Genomic DNA, 11399 nt, shown 5'->3' on the forward strand with positions numbered 1-11399 from the left:
CATATAAAGTGAGGTTCAACCTACCATTTGGTACAATGTGCAATGAGTGAGTGACTTGGCATTTGTAATAAAGCGCAAGGATGCATGATAAACAGAGTCCAGTCTCTGTAAGACAGAGGAGGCTGTGTGCATATACAACAAGTCACCATAATCAATTACAGAGAGAAAAGTGGCCTGAACAAGCTTCTTTCTAGCCATAAGCGGGAAGCAAGCCTTATTACAAAAATAAAAACCCCATTTCAAAGTAAACTTTGCCACAAGATTATCCACATGATCTTTAAAGGACAACTTGTCATCCAACCAAATACCTAGGTATTTGTAGGATTACACTTTTTCAATGGATAAGCCACCAGATGTGACAACGCTAACATTCTCTGGCAGAGTTCTAGCTCTGGTAAAGGTCATGAATTGAGTTTTTTGTACATTCAAGACCACTTTGAGACCATAAAGGGAAGCCTGCAGTGACTGAAAAGCAGTTAATAGAGCTGCTAAGATTTCCCTATTCTGACAATCATATTCTTTCTACATGATACATTTCTATCTTAACACGCTGCAACAGTACACCCTCCTTAACAGGCAGCCCCCAGTACTCAGTAACCCACTAATCCTCAACTTAGGCCTGACTTTCAATATACACGTGAAGTGAAACCTAATCAAATCACATCTTCAAACTGTCATTTCCAACCGTACGAAGCAGTTGCCAAACAACCCCCGAAGAGTGGTTTCTGTCACGACTTTGATGTTCTTTCAATGCAGCAGTAAAGTTTCACAGAGCTGTGCTCGTGTGATGCCTGGATGGTTTTCAAACAGAACGTCTTCAAGTATACATTCACTTATTATGGTGGCCTGTGTTTTGCAGAGACCTCTGTGGCCAGGAGAAACGTCCAGATGAACTTTGACCTGGTGCTCCAGAACATCCAGCAGGAGAACATACTGGCTGGGGAGGGAGAGTCCTTCGTCAGGGTCACGTCCAGAGGGGCACAGCTGGCCCAGCAGCACCTCCTTCCACTAAGGCTCTACAGCAATGGCATCCTCATGTTCAATGGGCCCTTCCGTTCTTACCAGGAAGCCAGCACACAGGTACAGACAGAGACTGTATAGGGAATGCTCTTTACACTCTAACTGGCTAGTCAGTACATAGTCTCAGCACCCAGAACCAAATCAGCTACTGTTAAGGCTATTACGAGAGAGTACAACATACCTAGACCAGGCACGGAAGCAGACAAGATATTTGAACCAGGCATGGCTTTAGATACATTTTCACTGAAGATTCTTTGATTTAAATGTTTCCATATATTGACTCTCTCTCAGATTGTAGAGGACAGAATAACTAAGTACAGGAAGCTCCGTTTGTATCTCAGTCCAATGTGTCTGACACCCTGCCGCACATGACTTTACAGCAGTGCATGCAAGACGTGATGCACGGATACTTCCCTTCTGACCTACAGGACAGGTTTGCAGATGGGGTGCCGTTTCGGGTGTGTGTGTGTGTGTGCGTGGATTTGAAATGTGCTTACGGTAGGAAAACGGACTACATGGACAATGTATTTCCTGTTTGTTATGTGGTGAGTAGTGGCACGTCGTCTTTTGGTGTACACAGGTTCATGACAGGTGAGAGGAGGAGTTCCAAGAGAGGCGACCGTGGGCGGAGTTCCCTGGGATGGGGCAGGCTGTTGTTGGATGCACAGAGGGGGAGAAATCAACAGACAGACTAGAACACGCGTACTATGCCGTCTCCCAGATACCCGGTTGGTCCCCTCTGTATCGCTTCAATTTGTTCCTGAAAACATGTGCTACACTTTACACTCTAGTTGAACCAACTGCAGGGGTGGAATCTCAATTGTGTTTTTTGGATTCCTCGACTCCTCTCTCCTTGTCGTCTCCTGAAGATGCATGAGATGGGAAGAAACCTTGGATCTTCTTTGAGGAGGCGAGGGGAGGAGACGCAAGGAATCAGTGAAATAATTGAATGTCATACTTGAAGTTGGTTCAACTATATGCATGTCACTTGAGATTCACCCCAAGACTATTTTGCTCTGACTTGAACACTGAATTAGCTACAGGCAGAACACTGACAATGGACCAATTGCAGAACAGGCTGCCCAAAGTGTTGGTGAAGGCTGGTAGAGTGATTGACATCATCAGGGACTCAGTGAAAGCCAGTCTACAGGTGAGACTGAGATCTGTTGCATGTTTCTGCTGATACCTGTAGATGATGAATGTGAGTATACTATACGTTAGTACATGCCTGTGTCTTGTGTTTAGGGCTCTTCTGATGCTCCAAACAGCCATGCGGTGACCCTCATAGACACACCAGTGCTACAGGCCTTGAAAGAGAGGTATGCAGGTGTCTAGAATTATGCACAATACTTTCACTTCCACCACTAGGGGGCCTTGTGGGACCGTGTGACAGAGGAGACCCTGGAAGAGGGACACACATTTGCTAATGTGGGTTATGAACCTGTTGTCTCCTACTCTAACTTAGGTTGGAGTTGCATGAGACTGATCCCCCCCCCAAACTCGGCCCGTGATGTCACCACACTGAGGGTAAAGTCAGAGGATGGCGAGCACACTTACATCATGAAGATGCACTTCTCAGAGACCATAGGTCACCTGCACCAGTATCTGGACAAGCACAGGTGGGTTGGGAGCCATTACCACAAAATGCTGTACCCAGTATTTTGCCCAGGAAGTCCATCGGGTTTACAGTACTTCATCTTAGTCACAGTGACTTTTGGGTCATGTTAATCTCGGACACCCAGAACTAAAATCTTGCATACCGCAAAAATGGAAGAGGCAAATGGAAGGGGGAGAAGGTAAGGAACTTGTCTGTCGACCCTGCATTAACAACCAAAATAGGTTCAAGAAAATTGTGATATATAAAAAGTATACCAGTTTCATTTAAGGACCAAAAAATTGACAGCTGTGCCATACAGATTGCAAAATAGTTGCAAAGAGATTTTCAATGTACCAGGCACATGGTTTATGAACTGATACACAAAACGACACCAGATTCAAAACGTAATAGTTTTTCAATTTAAATTATACAAAATTATTGCAACCAATATAATGTTATATACATGCCTTCTGAAAGTATTCAGACCCCTCGACTTTTCCACATTTTGTTACATTACAGCCTTATTCTAAAATGGAATAATAAATAAAAAATGTACACACAATACCCCATAATGACAAAGTAAAAATAGTTTTTTCTAAAGTTTTGCAAATGTATTAAAAATATAAGTATTCAGACCCTTTGCAAAATAAGACTCAAAGTTGAGCTGAGGTTCATCCTGTTTTAATTGATCGCCGTTGAGATGTTACTACAACTTGATTGGACATGATTTGGAAAGGCACACACCTGTCTATATAAGGTCCCACAGTTGACAGTGCATGTCAGAGCAAAAACCAAGCCATGAGGTGGAAGGAATTGTCCGTAGAGCTCAGAGAAAGGATTGTGTCGATGCACAGATCTGGGGAAGGGCGCCAAAACATTTCTGCAGCATTGAAGGTCCCCAAGAACACAGTGGCCTCCATTCTTAAATGGAAGAAGTTTGGAACCACCAAGACTCTTCCTAGATCTGGCCACTTGGCCAAACTGAGCAATTGTGGGAGAAGGGTCTTGGTCAGGTAGGTGACCAAGAACCCGATGGTCACTGAAGGAGCTCTAGATATCCTCTGTGGAGTTGGGAGAATCTTCCATAAGGACAACCATCTCTGCAGCATTCCATCTATCAGGCATTTATGGTAGAGTGGCCAGGCAGAAGCCACTCCTCAGTAGAATGCACATGACAGCCCGCTTGGAGTTTGCCAAAAGGCACCTAAAGACTACATGAGAAACAAGATCCTTTGGTCTGATGAAACCAAGATTCAACTCTTTGGCATGAATGCCAAGCATCACGTCTGGATGAAACCTGGCACCATCCAAGCATGCTGATGGCAGCATCATTCTGTGGGGGTGTTTTTCAGTGGCGGGGACTGGGAGACTAGTCAGGATCGAGGGAAAGACGAACAATGCAAACTACAGAGAGATCCTTGATGAAAACCTGCTCCAGAGAGCTCAGGACCTCAGACTGGGGCGAAAGTTCACCTTCCAACAGGAAAACGACACTAAGAACACAACCAAGACAATGCAGGAGTGGCTTCGGGACAAATCTCTGAATGTCCTTGAGTGCCCAGCCAGAGCCCGGATTTAAACCTGATCGAACATCCCTGGAGAGACCTGAAAATAGCTGTGCAGCAAGGCTCCCCATCCAGACTGACAGAGTTTGAGAGGATCTGCAGAGAAGAATAGGAGAAACTCCCCAAATACAGGTCATACCCAAGAAGACTCAAGAATGTAATTGCTGCCAAAGCTGCTTCAACAAAGTACTGAGTAAAGGGTCTGAATACTTATGTAAATGTGACATGTTTCTTTTTCATAAATTAGCAAACATTTCGAAACCAGTTTTTGCTTTGTCATTATGGGGTATTGTGTTTGATGAGGGGAAAAAAAACAATTGAATCAATTTTAGAATAAGGCTGTAACGTAATACAATGTGGATAAAGGTCTAGGGGTCCGAAGCCACTGTATATGATGGTTGTATCAACCATCCCAGCTCGTCAGATTTTGCTGCGAAGAGACATAATCATTACATCATTTGTTTTGGTACTGTCCATATGTAGCTTGTTTTTGGTCACAGGTTCAGGAATTTACAGTCGTATGAAAAAGTTTGGGCACCCCTGACAATTTCCATTTATAAATAATTGGGTGTTTGGATCAGCAATTTCATTTTGATCTATCAAATAACTGATGGACACAGTAATATTTCAGTAGTGAAATTGGGTTTATTGGATTAAGAGAAAATGTGCAATATGCATCAAAACAAAATTAGACAGGTGCATAAATGTGGGCACCCCAATAGAAAAATCACATCAATATTTAGTAGAGCCTCCTTTTGCTAAAATAACAGCCTCTAGACACTTCCCATAGCCTCTAATGAGTGTCTGGATTCTGGATGAAGGTATTTTGGACCATTCCTCCTTCCAAACATCTCCAGTTCAGTTAGGTTTGATGGTTGCCGAGCATGGACAGCCCGCTTCAAATCATCCCACAGATTCTCAATGATATTCAGGTCTGGGGACTGGGATGGCCATTCCAGAACATTGTACTTGTTCCTCTGCATAAATGCCTGGGTAGATTTTGAGAAGTGTTTTGGGTCGTTGTCTTGTTGAAATATCCAGCCCTGGTGTAACTTCAACTTCGTGACTGATTCTTCAACATTATTCCCAAGAATCTGCTGATATTGAGTGGAATCCATGCAACCCTCAACTTTAACAAGATTCCCAGTACCGGCACTGGCCACACAACCCCACAGCATGATGGAACCCCCACCATATTTTACTGTGGGTAGCAAGTGTTTTTCTTGGAACGCTGTGGTCTTTTGCATTAACGTTCCTTATGACCAAATAATTCAATCTTTGTTTCATCAGTCCACAGCACCTTATTCCAAAATGAAGCTGGCTTGTCCAAATGTGCGTTTGCATACCTGTTTGTGGCGTGTGTGCAGAAAATGCTTCTTCCGCATCACTCTCCTATACAGCTTCTCCTTCTGCAAAGTGTGCTGAATTGTTGAACGATGCAGTGACACCATCGGCAGCAAGATGATGTTGTAGGTCTTTGGAGGTGGTCTGTGGGCTGTTTTTGACCGTTCTCACCATCCTTCACCTCTCTGAGATTTTACTTGGCCTGCCACTTCTGGCCTTAACAAGAACTGTGCCTGTGGTCTTCCATTTCCTCACCATGTTCCTCACAGTGGACACTGACAATTGTTTACTCCATGTGTAACTCTGTGTTGTCTGTTCGCACTGCTATGCTTGATCTTGGCCAGGTCGCAGTTGCAAATGAGAACTTGTTCTCAACTAGCCTACCTGGTTAAATAAAGGTGAAATAAAAAAATAAAATAAAATAAATAAATCTCTGCGATAGCTTTTTGTAGCCTTCCTCTAATTCATAATGTTAAACAATCTTTGTTTTCAGGTCATTTGAGAGTTGTTTTGAGGCCCCCATGTTGCCACTTTTCAGAGGAGAGTAAAAGAGAACAACTTGCAATTGGCCACCTTAAATACCCTTTCTCATGATTGGATGCACTAGTCTATGAAGTTTAAGGCTTAATGAGCTCACCAAACCAATTGTGTATTCCAATTAATCAGTGCTAAGTAGTTACAGGTATTCAAATCAACAGAATGACAAGGGTGCCCACATTTTTGCAAAGCCTATTTTTCACATCTGATTTAATTTCATACAACTTAATATTGCTACACTAAAAATCTTTGTCTGGACAATACCCCAGTACTCAGCTTTTATTAGAAAATGAATGGCATGCCACGGTGATCATTTTCTGTGACGACAGAGTAAATTATTATGCAGCCTCAGAGGGGTGCCCGAAATGTTCACACGACTGTACCTGGTGTGAACTCTGCAAATAGCACTACTGGGTGATCTGAAAAGTCATTGACAATCGATCATTGTATAAAATAATACTCTTAGCAAAAATGTTTCTCTTTGATTTACAATCTGTAGAAACTATGAGAATAGAAAGGTTCTGAACTTTTTTGAAACGTCACAGCACAGTTGAAAAATATATGGCAAATAGAAATCAAAACTAGATGGTGTTCAAATATTTATATTGGGAGGGGTTGAGGGTAGCTGAATGGTGGGACTAAAAATAACACCAAAAAAACAAGAAAACTAATGTAAAATATACTGTGTCCGTAAAATGTATATAGGTTCAGAATTTTTGTGAAACATAACAGCACAGTTGAAAATATACAGTACCAGTCAAAAGTTTGGACACACCTACAGTTGAAGTCGGAAGTTTACGTACACCTCATCTAAATAGTTTTAAATTCAGTTTTCACAATTCCTGACATTTAATCCTAGTAAAAATCCCCTGTTTTAGGTCAGTTAGGTCAGTTAAGAATGCGAAATGTCAGAATAATAGTAGAGAATGATTTTTTTCAGCTTTTATTTATTTCATCACATTCCAAGTGGGTCAGAAGTTTACATATACTCAATTAGTGTTTGGTAGCATGGCCTTTATATTGTTTAACTTGGGTCAAACGGTTCAGGTAGCCTTCCACAAGCTTCCCACAATAAGTTGGGTGAATTTTGGCCCATTCCTCCTGACAGAGCTGGTGTAACTGAGTCAGGTTTGTAGGCCTCCTTGCTCGCACAAGCTTTTTCAGTTCTGCCCACAAATTTTCTATAGGATTAAGGTCAGTGCTTTGTGATGGCCACTCCAATACCTTGACTTTGTTGTCTTTAAGCCATTTTGCCACAACTTTGGAAGTATGTTAGAGGAATTCTAAATTCCTATATGTTTTATAGCCAAAATCAAATTCGCACTCTCTCTATTTCATTAATGAGTTGTAAATTAATTAATTATGCATGAAATAGATCGAGACCAGTCTTAAAAGTCAGGTAACAGCGTTTATTACAAGAGAGTACTGCCACATACACATTTTTCCACAAGTTATAAACTGAAAATGACGTCAGCGTTTTCTAAATGTTCTATCTCTTAGAGGCCCTATAGTTTCTCGAGCTTTCGCTCCACGCCTGAAGTCAAGGTCAGTCAGTATAAATCAACATTCTAGACAGTCTGGAGATAGTCCGTTCCTGCCACCTGGAGATTGTACAAATGAATGAACTAAGGAACAGACCTTCATTGTTACTAATCTCCTGACTACATTATATACAATTGGGAATGGGAGCAAGAGAGAAAATTCATATATGTACAGTACATTATAGCATTTGGACTAGTTCTGTCAGTTCTGATTGGAATGTATACATAATTAGTCATTTCAACCATAATTTCCTCCAACAAAGTATGCTTGGGGTCATTGTCCATTTGGAAGACCTATTTGCGACCGAGCTTTAACTTCCTGACTGATGTCTTGAGATTTTCGTCAATATATCCACATAATCTTCCTCCCTCATAATGCCATCTATTTTGTGAAGTGCACCAGTCCCTCCTGCAGCAAAGCACCCCCACGACATGTTGCTGCCACGCCTGTGCTTCACGGTTGGGATGGTGTTCTTCGGCTTGCAAGCCTCTCCCCTTTTCCTCCAAACATAACAATTGTCATTATGGCCAAACAATTCTATTTTTGTTTCATCAGACCAGAGGACATTTCTCCTAAAGGTACGATATGTGCAGTTGCAAATCGTAGTCTGGCTTTTTTATGGCGGTTTTGGAGCAGTGGCTTCTTCCTTGCTGAGTGGCCTTTCAGGTTATGTTGATATAGGACTCGTTTTTACTGTGGATATAGATATAATTGTACCTGTTTCTTCCAGCATCTTCACAAGGTCCTTTGCTTTTGTTCTGGGATTGATTTGCACTTTTCACACCAAAGTACGTTCATCTCTAGGAGACAGAACGCGTCTCCTTCCTGAGCGGTAGGACGGCTGCGTAGCCCCATGGTGTTCATACTCGCGTACTATTGTTTGTAGAGATGAATGTGGTACCTTCAGGCATTTGGAAATTGCTCCCAAGGATGAACCAGACTTGTCTACAATTTGTTTTCTGAGGTCTGGGCTGATTTATTTTGATTTTCCCATGATGTCAAGCAAAGAGGCACTGAGTTTGAAGGTAGGCCTTGAAATACAACCACAGGTACACCTCCAATTGACTCAAATTATGTCAATTAGAAGCTCAGAAGCTTCTAAAGCCATGACATCCTTTACTGAAATTTTCCAAGCTTTTTAAAGGCACAGTCAACTTAGTGTATGTAAATGTATGACCCACTTGAATTGTGATACAGTGAATTATGAGTGAAATAATCTATCTGTAAACAATTGTTGGTAAAATTACTTGTGCCATGCACAAAGTAGATGTACTAACCGACTTGCCAAAACTACAGTTTGTTAACAAGAAATGTTGAAAAGCGAGTTTTAAATTACTCCAACTTAAGTGTATGTAAACTTCCAACTTCAACTGCATGTATATATATATATATTTATTATATATATATATATATATATTTTTTTTTAAGGATAACATATACAGTACCAGTCAAATGTTAACAAGGGTTTTTCTATATTTGTACTATTTACTACATTATAGAATAATACTGAAGACAACAAAACTATGAAATGACACATATGGAATCATGTAGTAACCAAAAAGTGTTAAACAAATTAAAATATATTGTAGGTTCTTCAAAGTAGCCACACTTTCCCTTGGTGACATCTTTGCACACTCTTGGCATTCTCTAAACCAGCTTCATGAGGCAGTCACCTGGAATGCATTTCAATTAACAGGTGTGCCTTGTTAAAAGTTCATTTGTGGAATTTCTTTCTTAATGCATTGAGCCAATCAGTTGTGTTGTGACAAGGTAAGGGGCATACTGAAGATAGCCAAGATAACCAAGCCCATATTATGGAAACAGCTCAAATGAGCAAAGAGAAATGACATTGCATCATTACTTTAAGACATGAAGGTCAGTCAATATGAAAATTAAAGAACTTTGAACATTTCTTCAAGTGCAGTCGCAAAAACCATCAAGCGCTATGATGAAACTGGCTCTCATGAGGGCCGCCACATGAAACGAAGTCCCAGCGTTACCTCTGCTGCAGAGATTAAGTTCATTAGAGTTACCAGCCTCAGAAATTGCAGCCCAAATAAATGCTTCAGAGTTCAAGTAAGAGACACATCTCATCAACTATTCAGATGATCAGACCTTCATGGTCAAATTGCTGCAAAGAAACCACTACAAAAAGGACACCAATAATAAGGGATTTGCTTGGGCCAAGAAACACAAGCAATGGACATTACACCAGTGGACATCTGTCCTTTGGTCTCATGAGTCCAATTGAGATTTTTGGTTCAACCGCCATGTCTTTGTGAGACAGAGTAGTTGAACGGATAATCTCTGCATGTGTGGTTACCACCATGAAGCATGGAGGTGGTGGTGTGGGGATGCTTTGCTGGTGACATTGTCAGTGATTTATTTAGAATTCAAGGCACACAACCAGCATAGCTACCACAGCATTCTGCCATCCATTCTCATTCGCGCTTAGTGGGACTATCATTTGTTTTTCAACAGGACAATGACCCAACACACCTCAAGGCCGTGTAAGGGATTTTTGACCAAGAGAGCTGCATCACATGACCTGGCCTCCACAATCACCCGACCTCAACCCAATTGAGATGGTTTGGGATGAGTTAGTCCGCAGAGAGAAGGAAAAGCAGAACAACAAGTGCTCAGCATTTGTGCTTACTCCTTCAATACTGTTGGAATTATTCCAGGTGAAGTTGGTTGAGAGATGCCAAGTGTGTGCAATGCTGTCATCAACACAAAGGGTACTTTGAAGAATATAAAATATATTTTGATTTGTTTAACACTTTTGCGTTATGCGATTCCATAGTTGGTCTTCACTATTATTCTGCAATGTAAAAAATCAAAATAAAGAAACTCTTGAATGAGTAAGTGTCCAAACTTTTGGCTGGTAATATGTATTATATTTTTTTCCCCAAAGTAAATGTAGACAATTACATTGATTGTGGCTTCTATTTGCAATATTAAAGCTGATCCACCTACTACATTGAAAAGAATATATTCTCGGGGTGACGTGCTAGAAAATGTACCAACGAGGCTAGTGAAGATCCACTCTACTAACTGGGGAAATCGCAATTTGTCCAAATGATCAGTGACAATCTGCATACCAGAACTAAGTCACATCCGTCTGTTTGACATGTTATGAAAGCCCAGTCCTGTGCCATCACTATCAACTCTCCCCCTCCTCATAACTTCAGATGGACAGATACCCCAGCATATGACATCATCAATGCGTTCCCACAGCGCTGGTAGTGAGGACTGACACTCCTCTCCTGTGGGCACACTCCCAATGCTGCTCAGGACTAGGCCAGGCCCACCTCAATGACAGAACAACAATCGCCCTGTTGCTCTCCTCGTGGTTATAAAATACTGTATTGACTTTCATAAGCATGTATATTCAGATCTCATAGGGATGCCACACTAGGGGGTGCCAACACGTACATACAGAACTGTCCTTTTCAGGATCATCATGACATGGGAAAAATCCTAATTTCCATAGGAATACTTGCAATAATTATTGATGCTGATAATTCACCTCGAACCATGACTGCTTACAAGGTAGAGATAACAAAATAACGGTGCACGAGCAGCACCGCAGATATTGCAATGAGCAAGATGCAAGACTTTGCTCTCACAGTCACACACACAGTATCTGCATATGGGCATGGGCTCTCTTCACACTCTTTTGTCGTAGCCAAGGGATCAAAACAGCAGACGTTTAGCCTGGAGCACCAATGATCTTAGTTGCTGTGGAAAATTTACCCACTGCAGCTACGTTATAATCGCTGAAAACAAGTAAA

General features: G+C 41.5%; 1 pseudogene; it reads left to right on the top strand.

Annotated features, from left to right (window-relative positions):
- Positions 1–705: 705 nt before the first annotated feature.
- On the top strand, positions 706–11375 carry LOC109903883 (UBX domain-containing protein 11-like; annotated as a pseudogene).
- The last annotated feature ends 24 nt before the right edge of the window (positions 11376–11399 follow it).

The sequence above is a fragment of the Oncorhynchus kisutch genome, linkage group LG2, assembly GCF_002021735.2.
Source record: "Oncorhynchus kisutch isolate 150728-3 linkage group LG2, Okis_V2, whole genome shotgun sequence".
In the NCBI taxonomy this organism is placed as follows: domain Eukaryota; kingdom Metazoa; phylum Chordata; class Actinopteri; order Salmoniformes; family Salmonidae; genus Oncorhynchus; species Oncorhynchus kisutch.